This window comes from Salmo trutta, chromosome 6 (genome assembly GCF_901001165.1).
Source record: "Salmo trutta chromosome 6, fSalTru1.1, whole genome shotgun sequence".
Classification (NCBI taxonomy): domain Eukaryota; kingdom Metazoa; phylum Chordata; class Actinopteri; order Salmoniformes; family Salmonidae; genus Salmo; species Salmo trutta.
Window position 1 is genome coordinate 50,057,747 of NC_042962.1, and position 16,658 is coordinate 50,074,404.

At 42.7% G+C, this 16,658-nt stretch overlaps 6 non-coding genes and 1 pseudogene across 6 annotated transcripts; 1 reads left to right on the forward strand and 6 right to left on the reverse strand.

The window, feature by feature from the left end:
- Window positions 1-356: 356 nt before the first annotated feature.
- LOC115196135 (LON peptidase N-terminal domain and RING finger protein 2-like) lies at window positions 357-8,175 on the reverse strand (annotated as a pseudogene).
- Window positions 8,176-9,730: 1,555 nt separating this feature from the next.
- Window positions 9,731-9,804, reverse strand: trnan-guu (transfer RNA asparagine (anticodon GUU)). Its single transcript has one exon. It is a non-coding gene; the product is annotated as a tRNA-Asn (tRNA).
- Window positions 9,805-10,181: 377 nt separating this feature from the next.
- On the forward strand, window positions 10,182-10,255 carry trnan-guu (transfer RNA asparagine (anticodon GUU)). The gene has a single exon. It is a non-coding gene; the product is annotated as a tRNA-Asn (tRNA).
- Window positions 10,256-10,561: 306 nt separating this feature from the next.
- trnak-cuu (transfer RNA lysine (anticodon CUU)) lies at window positions 10,562-10,634 on the reverse strand. The gene has a single exon. It is a non-coding gene; the product is annotated as a tRNA-Lys (tRNA).
- A 458-nt stretch (window positions 10,635-11,092) lies between these two features.
- trnam-cau (transfer RNA methionine (anticodon CAU)) lies at window positions 11,093-11,165 on the reverse strand. Its single transcript has one exon. It is a non-coding gene; the product is annotated as a tRNA-Met (tRNA).
- Window positions 11,166-13,041: 1,876 nt separating this feature from the next.
- Window positions 13,042-13,114, reverse strand: trnak-uuu (transfer RNA lysine (anticodon UUU)). The gene has a single exon. It is a non-coding gene; the product is annotated as a tRNA-Lys (tRNA).
- A 1,615-nt stretch (window positions 13,115-14,729) lies between these two features.
- On the reverse strand, window positions 14,730-14,802 carry trnak-uuu (transfer RNA lysine (anticodon UUU)). Its single transcript has one exon. It is a non-coding gene; the product is annotated as a tRNA-Lys (tRNA).
- Window positions 14,803-16,658: the final 1,856 nt, after the last annotated feature.

Consider the following 16,658-nt stretch of genomic DNA (forward strand, 5'->3'; position numbering starts at 1 on the left):
CCTCATCCTGAAGCAGTACCCCAGGGTGATATTTCCCCTACCTGCTTCCTTTGCTCACTTCCCTTTCTCGTCATTACTGATATGTATACGGCTGATCCCGTCTCAGTCAATGGCCATCTGGCCAAAGACCTCCTGATATTAGCCTCATATTCAGACACCTTTCTATGGTTGTCCCGTGCTTCATAACATCAGTGTGGTAACTCACACATGGAACCTGTTCTTTCCTACTATAGATCATGTGATCTGTGTGTATTCGATACAAAATGGCAAGCAACAATGTTTCTTGTGAAGGAGCTGGCCTTACCCCATGCACATCAAGGGGTTAAACAAAATAAATAACTGGGACAAGATAAAAATTGTCAGAATTCAATAAATATTTATTAGGCTATAAAACAGATGGTTCAAAGAGACCATGCTAAAAGGTTATTAAAACAACAACCCCCCCCAAAAAAAACTTTCCTGCAGAGCATTCTTTTCCCACTGTTCAAATAGACCCCCTTTCAAGACACAAACCCGGGCCAACACACCTGAACACACTCAAATTGACAAGACAATGACTGTTGAGGATGCGTTGATGATAAATGTATAACTATATGGAATGGTTTGAATAATAAAATGTTTTGGGCCCAATGAACACACAAGTAACACAATCATACATTTAAAAGGTATAAGTTAAGATTCACTGAATGCAATTTTCACATTCCTGTTACTAAAAATGTAGTGATGAGCAATTTCTGCAAATGTGTCTGGGACACAGGAGGTTGGTGGCACCTTTACTGGGGAGGACGGGCTCGTGGTAATGGCTGGAACGGAATCAGTGGAATGGTATCGAATACATCAAACATGGTTTGAAGCCATTCCATTTGCACCGTTCCAGCAATTATTAGGAGCCGTCCCTCCTCTCAGCAGCCTCCACTGGTCTGGGAGAATGATGGCGTGTGTGTTTATCAAGAGGGTTTGGTAATGAATCAATTGGGGAGAATCCAGATCATTCCAACATGGTGATGACGGAGCACGGAGGTGACTCATTGTCTACAAATATGACGTCTCCGGTTCTGACTTCTAAGTAACCCAAATTACTCACCTGGCTGCTTCTCCAAGATCTGACTGTGTGGGTGAAATATGCCAAGTCACAGAAGCTTTTAATGTGGTGACCACACAGAGTACACCAGTCCTTACAATTTGGAATATGGCATATTTTGGACCTTTGCCCAGGCCTCTTGACAACCTCTGGTTGTGGGGGGAAAGAGACCCGCTGTGTGATTTTGGAATAGACTCATGTAGATAACTATGAAGGTGAGTGTCTATGCATACCTCACAACAGCACAGTGGAAAGAAACACCACTTGGCCTCATTGTTACTGTAAAAAAATAAAATTATAATAAATTGTTACTGTACAGCACATCAAACTCATTCCACAGAGTGCAGTGTCTGCAGCTTTTTGCTCCACCCTTGTACTTGATTGATGAATTAAGATCACTAATAAGCAAGGAACTCCCCTCACCTGGTTGTCTAGGTCTTAATTGAAAGGAAAAAAGAGAAAACCTGCAATCACTTGGCCCTCTGTGGAACGAGTTTGACACCCCTGCTGTACAGCACCCAATGATGAACATTCCCTTAAGGGCCTTCAACCTGGGACAATTCAACTTCCGCTCCTGTGACCAGTCTGGCTAGATCAGAACACAGCCGTGTTTCTGGGAAAACACACCACGGAGAGGCTGAAAACATTAGTTCCGACGTGCATCTGGGCAATTGAGCGAGCTGAAAATCATTGGTTAATTCATCAAGATGGTTGACGAGCTATGAAGCCACTTATAAAGACATGATTTAGGCTTACTATATTTAATCAAGCTTTGATTAATTTAACTAAACTAAACTAGGCTGTTGACTGACAGGGGTGTGGTCCTACTGTCCGTTGTTTTTGTGACAGAGGAAAGGGGTGGATCTGTCCGCCGCAAAAAAAACACCTGTTCAAATGTAGGGTTGTCTGCACTGATCCTCTTTGCTCACTTACTGCCACCCTGTGGATATTTGGTGCTACTACAATGTCGTGCTATGTCCCATAGAAAAATGCTGAATTTCTGTACATGACAATTGGCTTCACATGACAAATAGTAGAAAAAAAACATATTGCAAAAACAATTTAAGGCCTCATTTGTACACAGGCCAACAATAAAACAAGAACAAAATAAACCTAATGTACCACACATATACATGACAAAACTGGACTTAATGAAATGTACCAAAAGATATGTGCGCAAACCTGACACCCATTTATGTTTTGGTTGGGTAGGGCTAGTCCATCGATCCTTTTTGTAAGACTCAAGTAGAAACCATTCCTGAGATCATGAACAGCACTGCTGAATCATTCCCACTGTTGAAACTCTTTATCTGAGGCTAGAGCTTCTGAGAAATGGAGTATCTTCTCCCTTCTTCTCCAGGGCCCAGTTTTCCAAAAATTATCTATCCGGATTTCATCTATCAGATAGGATTAAATGCATAGAAATATAATGAATAGAACTGAAAAATAACCGACTTCAACAGGGACTCCTGTTCTATTCATTATATTTCTTTGCATTTAATCCTAGCCGACAGGTAACTTTTGACAATTTGGATTTCGCCTAACTGGGCCCAGATTATTCTAAACTGATCACCTCTCGGGGGGCCACTACAGTGATGATGATGCTGCCGCTGCTGAAGATGGTCGCCGCAGTGGAGGGTGTTTGCGTGTGACGAGGCTGAGCACGCGGCGGGTAGTGCTGAGGCGCTCTCGGAGGGTGGTCATGGCCAGGATGCTTAGCTGGGCTCTCTTCTCCAGGGGCAGTACAGCCAGCAGCCACCAACACCATACAGGACCACTGGCACTCCCCTGAGAACACAGAGGCAGAGTGTGGTCAGGTTAGAGAAGACAGGACACAGAGAATTATTCCATATCACAACCAAATGTGTCTATGGCCAAGATTGCACAGTTTAATCAGCTTTTATAAAGGTGAATTCTTAGAGGAACAGATATGGGTATTTAGATTTAGCTGGGTGGAGCTATAGGGTCAAAGTTTCTCCTGACCAGGCAACGAACCCAGGAAAAAGTCAGAACCCTAGTTCTACTGTACGTATCTGCTGACTGTTTCTTACCTGTATGTCAGGGTCTTTTTCAGGCAGCTGTCCAAAGTGACTGACGATCTGGTTCTTCATGTTGTCTTTGAGGGAGGTGAACCAGGTGCTGGCCTGCTCGTACACACAGTCATGCAGCTTCTGCAGCTCCGCCAGCTCCTCTCCATCCACCTTCTGGTCCTCCAGGTGCTCGATCTTGGCTGTGTTGTAGCCGTCACGGTGGCCGTGGCTCAGCACTCTGAAGCGGGACACTCCGACCGTGTCGACCACCGAGCGCCCGTCTGGTTGGAACTTCACGTCTTTCACCTCCAACATGCAGCCGTAGTCTGCGAAGCTGTGGCCAGTGAAACGCAGGGTATACAGATGTAGGATCTTATTGTGAGCCAGTTTGCTACAGCAGAACAATTATTCAGCAGCAACTGGAAATGTGAATTATGTGGATTATAATTCATGGACATTTTTGTAGGGGTTGATAAAGTTTTTCATTAGGGCAAATCAAGTCGAATTTACAAACTTTAGAAACCTTTTTAAAACTCAAAATACACTACAAGTTTGCATTTCCTGCTGTGCGGGGAAATTCTCTGCAACAAAAGAGTGATCAAATTAAGATCCTACATCTGCATTAGCCATTTGCTCACATGAATCTGTTGGAGTGAAAGTGTGAGGGATAGGCTAGTGTGGTGGAGGTAGTTCACAGAGCTACGCCTGTGAGGGTGAGTAACTATGATGGAAACCTGTTAGCACTCAGATAAAATGTCTAGGGTAGGCTTTAGTTCAGTGGGCTAACATGGTCTTGAATTGAGTCGCAAATACAGGTTTGCTACCCTTTTGGTGAAACTAGTGTCGAAGTGTTTTGATGGCTGTGTGGGCACAGTTGTAAAACCTCCACTCACCCTTTGATGTCGTCAGCGATGCACATTCCAAACTGCTTGGTTCCCGTCTCCATAGAGCGTCGGATCATCAGCCTATAACACGGCTCGAAAGACTTGCAGAGGGCAGGGAATTGTGGGAAATGCCATGGTGCAAACGAAGATGGGCACTTCCTGGGCCAAGCTGCAGAGAGAATAAAACGTGTGTTAAACCACTAAATATGATATTCTGCCCAAATAATATTGTATCATAGGATTCTAAAACATTGTCAGACATTTTGTTTTGAGAAGGGGTTAGGGACTGAAATGTAATGAGGCCTGACTCACTTTGACAGCGCTGCCATTTCCTCCTGGTGCACCTTGCTCCTCTCAGCCAGCTCCTCAGACAGGTAGCGCTGCAGCACCTCCTCCATCAGCAGGGTCTTATGGTACCCTCTAGTGGTCAGGTACTGCAATTACAACAGGTTCAATCAGATAACAATGGGAATTTTGGTCATAACTCATTTTGTCTTTCACTAACTGATATTCATTTCCAATAGTAGGGAAGGCAGGTCTGTGTGGTGACTATTTACCTCTGTAATGTTCTCTTTACACAGGGGGCAGGTGGGGTTGTGGTCCAGACAGCGCTCAAGACACTTCATGCAGAAGGTGTGTCCACAGGGGGTGGTGACTGGCTCATAGAACAACCTGGAGAAAATGCATGGGGGGGGGTTAGGTTTTAATAACTACATAGGGAATACTGGACCTACAGACAGGGTGTGTGTTTGACTTACCTTATACAAACAGAGCACTCCATGTCAGCGCTATCCAGGAGCTGAGGGGGCACCTCTCTCCTCTCACTGCAACAAGCAGCAGGCATCTGGGATGAGCTCGACTCATCTGAACACAAGACTCCAACAAATACATTTCCATGATACTATTGCTGAGGTTTCTATACGTTTATAATGGTTGCATTCACGCAACAGTAAGATACTTTGCAACATTTTTGTTCACTAGTATTACTTAAAAAATCTACTTTTTGGCAACAATAAATATTTGCCAATTGAAATGGGAGGGGTACCTTTTCTGGGCAGCTTGTTGGGGGGTGCAGAGCCTTGGGGCTCGTCTGAGAACTTCCTCTTTAGGCCAGGGGGGAGAGGTAAGGCAGCCAGGACAGAAGCCAGGGCCTTGGAGTCCTCACATGAGGACTTGGTCTCTGCTCCAGTGTCAGACAAACTGTCTCTAGGGGTTTGGCTCCATCTACGAGGGGTGGAACGGAGGGAGTCGAGGAGAAGGGAGGCTGGTTTGAGGTGGGAGGCGGGGCCTGTTTGGTGGGGGCGGAGTGATGACGTGGGGAGACCGTCCGTCTTGAACGTGGAGAACATCTCACTCAGCATCTACAGGGGGAAAGAGACATAGACAGTGATTGGCAGTCATCGCAGTCAATCGGGCACACAAGTGGTTGCATCACTGGTTAGGTGAACTAACTAATTCAATTTAATACAACTTCAACGGTATAGAAACACAGCGGAGTAGCTTAACTTCTGCGTTTCCAGCTTGACTGAGGTCCAGTCTGGCTTCAAAGCCAGACAGTAGAAGTATTCTTGCAGGGCCTCTTCATTATAGCCGGCTTTGTTCAGAGCCAGGGCCTTCGCGTAGTGAGCCTGAGAACACAAACACACAAAACCCCAAGTACCACAGTGTCTTTCAGGTTAATTTACACCAAAATAAATGTGGGTAAATGTAATCATGTCAGGAAACAGTTGCGTGTCTTCGTACCTTGGGAGAGAGGGGCGTGAGTCGACACACAGCGTCTCCATCCTGTAGGGCCTGTCTGAAGTTCTTCATCTCCATATGCAGCTCTGCCCGTCGGGCCAGCAGCCCACACATATAGGGGGCTGTGCAGAGGGAGCATGATACAAACATTTGTTAAGAGTCAGATTCAGTTTTTAACACATCTCCAGCCCCCTCCATTGCTCGTGTCCATTCCTTAAAACCAGTATAAAACCAGGCTGTATGGGTTTGAAAAACCGTTAATTATTAGTTTGTCATTGATATGTCATTACTTAACAGCTTTAACTGTATTCATAACCCTTTTTACAACCCCCCCTGAGAGGGTAATGTGTTAGCTAAATATTCAACCTACAAGCAGCAACACAAATGATGACAAGCTGTATGTAGGGCAGAATATTATTTCATAAGATCCAGGTCATATGTAACGAGCTCCACCATTCCTGCCCTCAGAACGCTGCATACCTCTATCCTATTACCTAGCGCTGAGGCCTACATTACTGTTGGGTAGAGATTAGAGAAGGAGTGTCACTTCCAAAACGCCCTGTCATTAAATGTTTTGTGTGTGTCAAGACAAAAATGTATGCCTGTGTCTAACACTACAAAGCATTTGTCTATGCAACGCCTGACTTATTTGGAAAGCCAACCATAGCTACCTATCCATGTAATAGAAGGTAGAAGCTACCTTCCTGCCTACTCTGATCCCTAGACAAACTTCACAGGCATTTCTCTAGAAACCAGGTCAACCCGAATCATGAATCTTCTGGCTGTGCTATTATGACAAAGTGCATGACTTTACATACAACTTAACTGAACTTGTCATCATGGTGTGATGATGCCAATATATCCCATCCTCTATCTGGTATAGTTTGTGTTATGAACGTTGCAACTTATCCAATAACCACTGGTTCCCTCATCCAATCACTACACTGGTGGCTGTTCGCCTTCCATCAGTGATGTCAATAACATGGCTTTGACCTTATGGGTTGACATGACCTATTACAAACCTATTACAAACCTATTACAAACCTATGCACGTCACAGAAGTGGGTTACGGGCTTTTATTTCAATGGGCACAGAAATATCATGCAAAAAGAATGATGATGTAATGTTAGGGACAATCTTCGGTTGCTACATTCATTTTTGGACTTAAAATGTGTGTTATGTACCCATTGCTTCTTAAAGAATAACTAAAATGGCTCATGAGCTTAGTTCAACAGTTATCAGAACCCAAAATGTGAGCTTATTTTACTGCAATGTTAGTTCTGTCGATGAATTTCAGTGGTTACATTACTCCAGCCCCATCCCTCAGTTTTTTACTAAAACGGTGTGGCTGAATACCTTTGTCTCAACTGCGGATTTCCCCTTTAAAATATGTTTTTTTTTTACCTTTTTCAAGAGCGTTGTTGTATTTTTCAAGGGCGTTGATAAAGCCCTGTTCGTTCCGCATTCTATCCCCTTCAAGCCAGCATCGTCTTGCTTCACTCTCTGCGCAAAACCATTTACCCAACAGGCCACTGAGTACTACATTCACTTTAAAACCGATTGGCTTTAATTCTCTATTTGTTTTGTTCAGTTTGTAACGACAGAATTCACATTCTTTGATACCGTCATCCTCAATACATGGTTTACAGAATGTATGGCCGCATTCCAAAGTTGTTGGCTCGATTAACAAGCACTTGCAAAGCCGACATGAGAACAGGTCCAACGAATGCTCATCCTCGGAAACTCCATTGGAGTCTGTGCATTCTTTTAGGCATTCTTTTACGCGCAAAGTGTGCGCGATACAGTCAACGAGAGACCCTAGTTCGTTTGGTCGTAACCTGTCCAAGTTGGCGGCGGTGCAGTATGAATCCAGAGCCTCCGCTATCCGCCCAGCCCTGCTGAGCGCGTCCGCTTTCAGGAGGCAGAGGCTCCGGTCCGGGTGTCGGAGGTCCGCCAGCTGGGAGCTGTAGATCTCAGCAAGGAGGTTGAAGTCCCCAGCACCGAAGGCTTCCCGTGCAACTGCCAGCATTTCTGGGCTCAAGCCCGCAGCAGCAGTATTGTCGTGGATAAAATAATCCAAATGGTTTTCCAAACGAACATCCATATCAGTGAAGTCTATAACATCTATGTAAAACAAATGTGTGTATTCAAATAAAATAAATGAATTGGTCAATAGAGACAGACCGAGAATTGACTTCGTCCAATCACTGGTTGCTTTTTATGTAATCTGCTGCACTGAAAGTTTGTATAACCTCCTGAATAAAATTACGCGCGATTGGAGAGCCATTCTAAATGCATATTGCGCTTCAAATTAATCAACGCATAATAAATAAATAAAATAACACCCATAAATTGCAAAGGTAGACGGTCACCGTCAACCTAGTTTTTTGTGACCTAGGTGAACGCGCTGCGTTTGGTAATGGCACGTGACTTCAAGGGAGAGACCCCATTGGTGTGTTATGGTCCTTTTTTTGTGTTATATGGTTCGTTTTATAATAGACAGGAGGTTGTGTAAGTGAACATTTCTGATGAATGGAAAAGGTCCGTTTCTTGGAGATTTTGACATGGATACATATAACTAGGATAAAGTTCCTTATTTCTAGAGTCGAGCCGTATAATGCAAAGGGTCTATCTATATTTGTTCAAGATGATTTAAAAAAAATTGTAAGCATTTTTTTTTTTTTACATAGACAATAAATAGTGGGTCACTGAACGTTTATAGACTAAACATAATGTTATTTATTTATCCTACGTCATTATTCATAAAAAAAATACCTTTTGCTATTGATAGGCTAATGACAGTTACTGCGTTTGCCAAAGCTTAACTCAAATCAAATGTTATTGGTCACATGGACATATTTAGCATATGCCATTCTCTGGTGCAGCGAAATGCTTGTGTTCCTAGCTCCAACAGTGCAGTAGTATGTATCAATTCACAACAATACACACAAATCTAAAATGAAAAGAATGGAATTAAGAAATACCTAGATATTAGGACGAGGAATGTTGGAGTGGCATTGACTAAAATACAGTAGAATACAGTATATACATATGAAATTAGTAAAACAGTATGTAAACGTTATTCAAGTGACTAGTGTTCCATTCTTAAAGTGACCATGTCTATGTACACAGGGCAGCAGCCTCTAAGGTGCAGGGTTGAGTAACCGGGTAGTAGCCGGCTAGATAAAGGGGAACACCAGCCTCGACATATTGGAGGCTGTTATGTTATTTCGTTTTTTCATTCAACTTTTATTCATACAAGTTATTCTCTAAAAATAGATCTACTTAAGATAAGGATTACTTTATTGGTCCATTTACTATCTGAGAAACTGAGATTTTTTGTTGTTGCATATCCCATTCTCCCCGGAAGACAAACACTTATTTTTTTTGCACTAAATTTGCACTGACTATGCGCACACACACTAGACTCTACCCACACACACGCGTACGTATACTGACATCCCAACATACACACATCATGCGCATACTGACGCCCCACACACCCATTCACACTCACCACATACGCTGCTGCTACTGTCTATTATCTATCCTGTTGCCTAGTCACTTTACCCCTACCTATATGTACATAGCTACCTCGATTACCTTGTACCCCTGCACATCGACTCAGTACTGGTACTCCCTGTATAGCCATGATACTTTTACTTGTTATTGTTATTCACTGTGTATTTATTCCTCATGTCACTATTTCTATATATAGGTATGTTTTTATCTTTACTCTGCATTGCTGGAAAAGGACCCGTTTTCCAAGGGGCTAGTTCAGGGGTACTCCGGGCAGAGCAAATTTCAGTTGGTGGTTCAGTAACCGAAAACGATTGAGAACCACTGATCTACCCTATGGATTAGTGCTATTCGGGATCCTTGGGACGTCCCTACCCTAAACCCTTACCTAACCTTAACCATTTAAAATTGGGTAGGGATGTCCCAAGGCGTCTGGATTGCAAGGACCTATTTATTAGGGGGCAAAAAAATGATTTCGTCCCTGGGTGGGCTCGAACCACCAACCTTTAGATTAACAGTCTAACGCGCTAGCCGATTGCGCCACAGAGACAGTTCCACCATGTTTATGTGACCATTATTAAGAATGTCACAGTCCCCGTGCCAGACCAATTCATCTGTGTACTCTGTCAGACTTGGGGTGCTTTTCAATGCTAAGTGGCTTCCTTTGCTACACGTGCACTGCTCTGAGAAGACCTGCACCAGTAACAATCTTTTCAGAGCCTCTGCTTTTCACTTTTCAGTGCCTTGCTCCAGCACGGCAGCACCCACAGTAGGCTGAGCTAATGAGTGATCAGTGTCAATATCCTGAGACTACCTGAAATACAAATCACCCCTTACCATTGCTCTCTAAACTCTACCAAAGATCTGACAGTCACCCAACTTCAGACATGCAGATTTTTAGGGCGTTTTATTCTAAGTGGTTTCACCGTCTCTGTGGCGCAATCGGCTAGCGCGTTAGACTGTTAATCTAAAGGTTGGTGGTTCGAGCCCACCCAGGGACGAAATATTTTAGTTTTCTCCTTGAACCTCTGGTTCCTACAAATACAATGAAAACAGCAGTGACAACAATCATGCTTTTTCAAACCTCTTTCCCTAAACACATATACCGGTACTTTACTGCCATGACAGAATTAGTGCTGTTCCCTATACCATAACCTCAGCACCCAGAACAGAGAGTGCCAGGAGACTAACGTCTGCCATAACTCCTGTGAAAAGTACTCTCAATTACACTTTCATTTTAGTAAAATACATGTCACACAAATTCCAAATTCACTTCCTCTCTGCTGCTGCCCCTACAAAAAGACTAACGCCCAACGTGGGGCTCGAACCCACGACCCTGAGATTAAGAGTCTCATGCTCTACCGACTGAGCTAGCCGGGCACTGAAGACCACTACTTTCCTCAGAGGCTAAAACGATTCGCCACATAAGCAACTCCTACTTCAATAATAAAAGAAGAGCATGGGCGGAGCCTGGTCACAAAGAAGAGCGAGCTAGTTGGGACAAAAGACAGGACAACATAAATAGCAATAGCCACACGGATCCCAGCACAAGAGGTTGGTGGCACCTTAACTGGGGAGGACGGGCTCGTGGTAATGGCTGGAGCAGAATAGGTGGAATGGTATCAAATACACCAACCACATGATTTCCACGTGTTTGATGACATTCCATTGTCCTGTTCCAGCCATTATTATGAGTAGCCTCCACTGGATCCCAGTTTCAACTACTCTACCACAGAGGCATATACAAAATGATGATTCTCCATAAACATTATTCAAAATGAAATATTGTCAAATGTATAAAAACACATTTCATCTGTAAAATTACAAGAAAAGATGTCTGCCCCGTGTGAGGCTCGAACTCACGACCTTCAGATTATGAGACTGACGCGCTGCCTACTGCGCCAACGAGGCCTGAAGATCACATGTAAACAACATGATTTTTAAAGACAAACGCTTCCTGTTTGAACAGTACGGTTCGCATACATTTTAATAAGCTAACAAGGATGTGGCAACACCATAAACATAACACCGTACAGCCCTTCTAAAACAGACGTTCCATTCAAATTCAAGTAAAACTTGCAGTAGCCCCCAATGGCAGCAGAGAAGCACAGCAAGTGTAGACCATAGAGAATAATAGAGGATTCATCATTGTATCTGTCCCACTGGGGCTGGGCGACTCCAGTCCTCGGGTGCCTGATTGGTGTCACACTTTTTCTCCATCCCTAGCAAACACAGATGATTAATCAAATTGCATTCTAAACTGAAGATCATGATTAGGTGATTATTGGAGTCAGGTGTGTTAGCTGGGGCAAAACTGTGACACCAATCAGGCCCCCGGGGACTGGAATTGCACAATACAGGGCAGCGCCATTTATATCTGGGTTGCATCCGGTTCATACTGACCAACATCGCAATGGATGAATATAAAAAAGTTAATATCTTCGGCTGCGAGTGATGGGCAAATAAATATTTGGCCTCAGCGACAATTATTTTAATAATTCAATGGATGGTTTGTGTACAAAGGTGAAAAGTGTCCATCCATTATTCTGAATTTTCAAATCTGACTTCTCTATGTGGCCTTCTATGGAATTTGTCTTTCTGGGCCGGACGTCACTTAAACTGCAGTACCGATGCAAAACAATAGGAGCAAAGGAAACCATGCTTCTAGACTGGAACCCTGGCCCCTTGGGCAGCGCCATTTTGAAGTATTCCATTTTCTTCTTCTACTACTTCTATGAGTTGGTAAACAAACTAAAAGGGTGCATACTGCAATTTACTGCCACCTGCAGTTATGGAATGTTTGCTCACAAGTATAATTCATTGGATTATCGCTCCAAATGACCCAAATGGAATTATGTGATCCTTCCTTAACTCATAGGAAGTACCACCCAGTTGACTACTTCAAAATGGTGAAAGTCTCAATGGCACCACCCATGCTAAAACTGGCTTTTGGGCACTAGAGTCCTCTATAATTCTCTATGGGATAATTCTCTATGGGGGTCAATGCAATGAAAATGAATGGTGCAGTGGTGGGCCACAATACATATAAACCGCATGGCTTACCATTTATACTGCCTTGAGTGAGAGTCACTAATGCCGAACAGAACATAGCCTCGCCTTATCTTGCAAAGGCCAATCTGTCAATATGAACAGAAAAAGAGACATTAGAATACAGTCTGTAATAAACCAAAAACATCTCTGAAAATACAAGATTGTGAGCCTAAAGAAATATATTCCTATATATTTTACATACAATCAATGTCTATTTTCATGAGACTCATAAGGAGCAACAGTTGGGCCATGCATGCTTTTTTTGGGCTGCACACATAGTACTGCAGGTGGACAGCTAAGAGACCTCAGAAGCAAATTGTTGCAGATTGGCATTTTTTATTTATTTCTTGGACATAAATAAAATACTTGCCTACTATATTATTAGTGATTAATCGGTTTATTTTCTGTGTGTAATACCAGATAGCTTAATAACAGCTTGTAGCCGAGCATAGGCTCCGATCCATAGGCCCAATACTTGCATATCTGACAAGCAACCCTTTAAAAAAAACTTTGGTAGGCAACGGGATGCATTTAAACTTTAGAGCCACGTACGAATTAAATCTTATTTTTGTCAGTCAACAAATCTTTTTTTTTTTGGTCCACAAATCTCTTTCGTAAGCTTACCTGTTCAACCGACGTCACTCATCTGAAAATGTTATGGCACGTGATTTGCGTAATTGAACTACCCACTATGAGGAGTCACAAGATTCTAACACCCCTGGAGAGAAAATGCTATCGCCCGAACAGGGACTTGAACCCTGGACCCTCAGATTAAAAGTCTGATGCTCTACCGACTGAGCTATCCGGGCTCTGTCCTATGGAAGGGGAACTGCCTTTATATGATCAGAGTTAGAAACTCTGCTCTGTATTTGTCAGAAATGATAACCAACCCAAACACTGGAATTGACTGTTCTTACCCGACCTCAACCCAATTGCAACTTAATACTAGGAAGGTGTCCTTAATGCACTGTGTATATTTATATTCCGGTCTCTGACATTGCTCGTTCTGATTTTTGTTCATTTTTTATGGACTACATGTGTATTGTTTTTTTCACTAAGTATAACTGCACTGTTGGAGCTAGAAACAAGCATTTCGCTGCACCTGCGATAACATCTGCAAATCTGTGTATGGACCAATAAACTTTGATTTGAAGATTGTTGCAACACCATAAACATAACAATATAGCCCAGTGGTTCTCAATCCTGGTCATGGGGACCAAAAAGGGTGCACATTTTTGTTTTCGCTCTAGCACTACACACCTGATTCAAATCATCAAAGCTTGATGAGGAGTTGATGATTTGAATCAGGTGTGTAGTGCTAGGGCAAACACAAATATGTGCACCCCTTTGGGTCTCCAGGACCAGGTTGAGAACCACTGCTATAGCCCTCAAAATGGTCATGGCTAGACATATTTTGTCAAATTAACGTAAAAAGTAGAGTTTTGTATTTTAGCTAACCCTAACCTGCAGAGTAAATTATCCTAACCTGCTACAAAAAGTGAAATCTGAAGTTAATTTAAAATAGACGTTCCACTCCCATTCAAGTAAAACTTGCAGTGAAACCCAATGGCAACAGAGGACGCACATCAAGAAAGGACAGAATGGATGGTCAATGCAATGCAGATTTCAACCGCGCAGTAGTGGGCCACAAAACATGAAAACCGCATGGTTTAGCATTACCGACTTCAGCGGGCGTTGCTAATGCCGTAGGCTACACAACCAGCCTATGCTCGCCTTCTCTGGCCAGCCAAGGCCAATCTGTCAATATTAGAATAAGGTCTCTAGTAAAACCGAAAACTCCTTGAAAAACTGACTGTGAGCCTAAATAAAAATAGGCAAACATGCACAAGCCAGCTGTGCTGTTTTTCCTCTGCATTCAAGACTGAGTCCAAGTCCTGCAACTGTGAATTAATAAATGTATTGTACATAAAACAAATTATTGGCTACTATATTATTAGTGATGTATCCGTTCATGAATAACTGATCGCTTAATAACAGCTTGTAGCCGAGCATAGCCGACTCCAATCCATGGACCCAACAAGAGGTCAGCCGTGGGCCTACTACCTGCATACTACCTGCATACCTGTCGTTCATCTGACAAGCAACCCCTTTGGTACGGGATGCACTTCAAATGTAAAGTATGCAGAAATATGTAACAACAAATGCATAAACTTTAGAGCCGAGGACGAATTATGTTTTGTTCAGTGAACAAATCTCTTTTGCAAGCTTACCTGTTCAACAGAGGTCAGTCTTCTCTGAAAATTGTTCGGGACGTGATTTGCGTAAGTGAACCACATATTATGAGTGGTTATACTATTCTAACACCCTGGAAAGAAAATGGTGTCGCCACACATGATTTGCGTAATTGAACATCCCTTCATGAGGAGTCACAAGATTCTAACACCCCTGGAGAGAAAACTATATCGCCCGAACAGGGACTTGAACCCTGGACCCTCAGATTAAAAGTCTGATGCTCTACCGACTGAGCTATCCGGGCTCTTGTAGGATAAGCCGCCATTTTATATCATAACCAACGTTAGAAACTCTCAAAAATTATAAACTCAAACATTGGAACTGTCTTTCCAGCCTGCCACCTGATGGCTTAGTCTTGACTGGTCAGTTGTTTTGTGGGGTATTTGTAAATAAGGGGAAATTGTTGATGATAGATTAACCGGTAAACACTGTATCAATATCAGACTTATATTATGATTGCTAAATACTGTTCAATTTAAACACTTGCACCCCAATCCCACCTTCCCCACAACACTTGTAAATATTGGACTATAAATTGTGCCTTCCTGTATTAGGGTGGTTTAGGGTTAAAGGCCCCATTCCTGTAATTCTCATACAAACCACTTTGTCTCCCAAAAGTGTTCAACACTTTCCCTGGATGCCACTAGTCTTGCTCAACTAAAAATGCCATCTGTCTCATCTCAACTTTAAGTCACTCCAACAAAACGATTTTGAGGTATGTTTGGGCAAAATGCCCCCAAGGCAATCGATGCAAGTCAGTGGTACCCAGCATTTACCAAATCATTTCCAAATCATCTATAAGTAACTTCTTTGAGTTAGACAATCAATTCTGAGATACTTTAGGATTACTTGGACAGGATGGGGGAAAATAAAAAGATGGGTCGTACATCAAAACCTCATCATAAAATAGGTTTCCATCCAATTGGAGACAGACTTTCATGTGAATATTCTAATATCTGCATAAAAACAATATGCGCATTTTCCCACCGGCGATGTGTTTCCATCAAAGTGACTTGTTGCAGATAAAAGGTTCTGCATGATGACATAGTGCACATAAAATACCTTTGCAGGTAAATTGCCATGTACCAAATAGAAAATACAAGTTAAATGGGTGTCCATCGCATTTTCAACTCTACTGATGGTTTTCCCACACTCTGGTAATGGCATATGCCCAGGGTTTCCCTAACTCAGTCCAAGGGCCTCTGTTGGTCAATTTCTTCAACAAATGATCAGGTCTATATAATTATCAAACATACATTAGTATGGAAAGGAAACGCAGACTTGTTGTTTAAGTATTAAAATACTCCTTTTAGTAATACTATTGTAGGCAGACATTGATACAGAGTACAGTATAACAGTATATGATAGTTCTCCCCAAGTTCTGCAAAATGTCTAAGACATCCTGTTACTCATATATCCTCCCCGATCCCCCTTACGTAACTTTCCTAATCAACAACATTTTAATAAATCTAACCTCCCGCTGACAGCAGGAACTATCTTATCAGCAAGTAAAAACTCAGAAGTGGGTTTGACCGAAACCTGACCTTTCATCACAAGTATAGAGTCATGACAATGTGAACGAGTGTAAGCCTCTTCTGACAGGTGGCTGGTTCCATCAGGTCTGTGGCAGCCTTATGTTCTCAGAAAACCCAATAACCACAGTGGGATCCAGACAGGAGGAGGCTGAACGTAGACACCTTCTGATAGTGTCTAAAGGTCACAGCACTCAAAAACAGGTTAACACACACACAGAGAGAGGTCTCCTGAAGGGGAGACCTTACAATTTATCATAACATCATTTATTAACCCTTTAAAAGGTATAAGGCCTTGGTTTAACCTTCTTCACCTCCCCTGGGTGCACCTTCTTTTCCCCTTCTTCCTAGCACTCACTGTACAGCTGATTCAAATAACCAACTCATCATCAAGCTTTGATTATTTGAATCAGCTGTGTAGTGCTTGGGCAAAAAACAAAACCTGCACCCAGGGGAAGCCCCAGGATCAGTTTGGGAAACCCTGCTCTAGCCAACAGTGCTATCAGCGTGCTGTCAGATAGAGCACATATAGAGCACATATACAGCCTACGTCAGCGATGGGCAACTC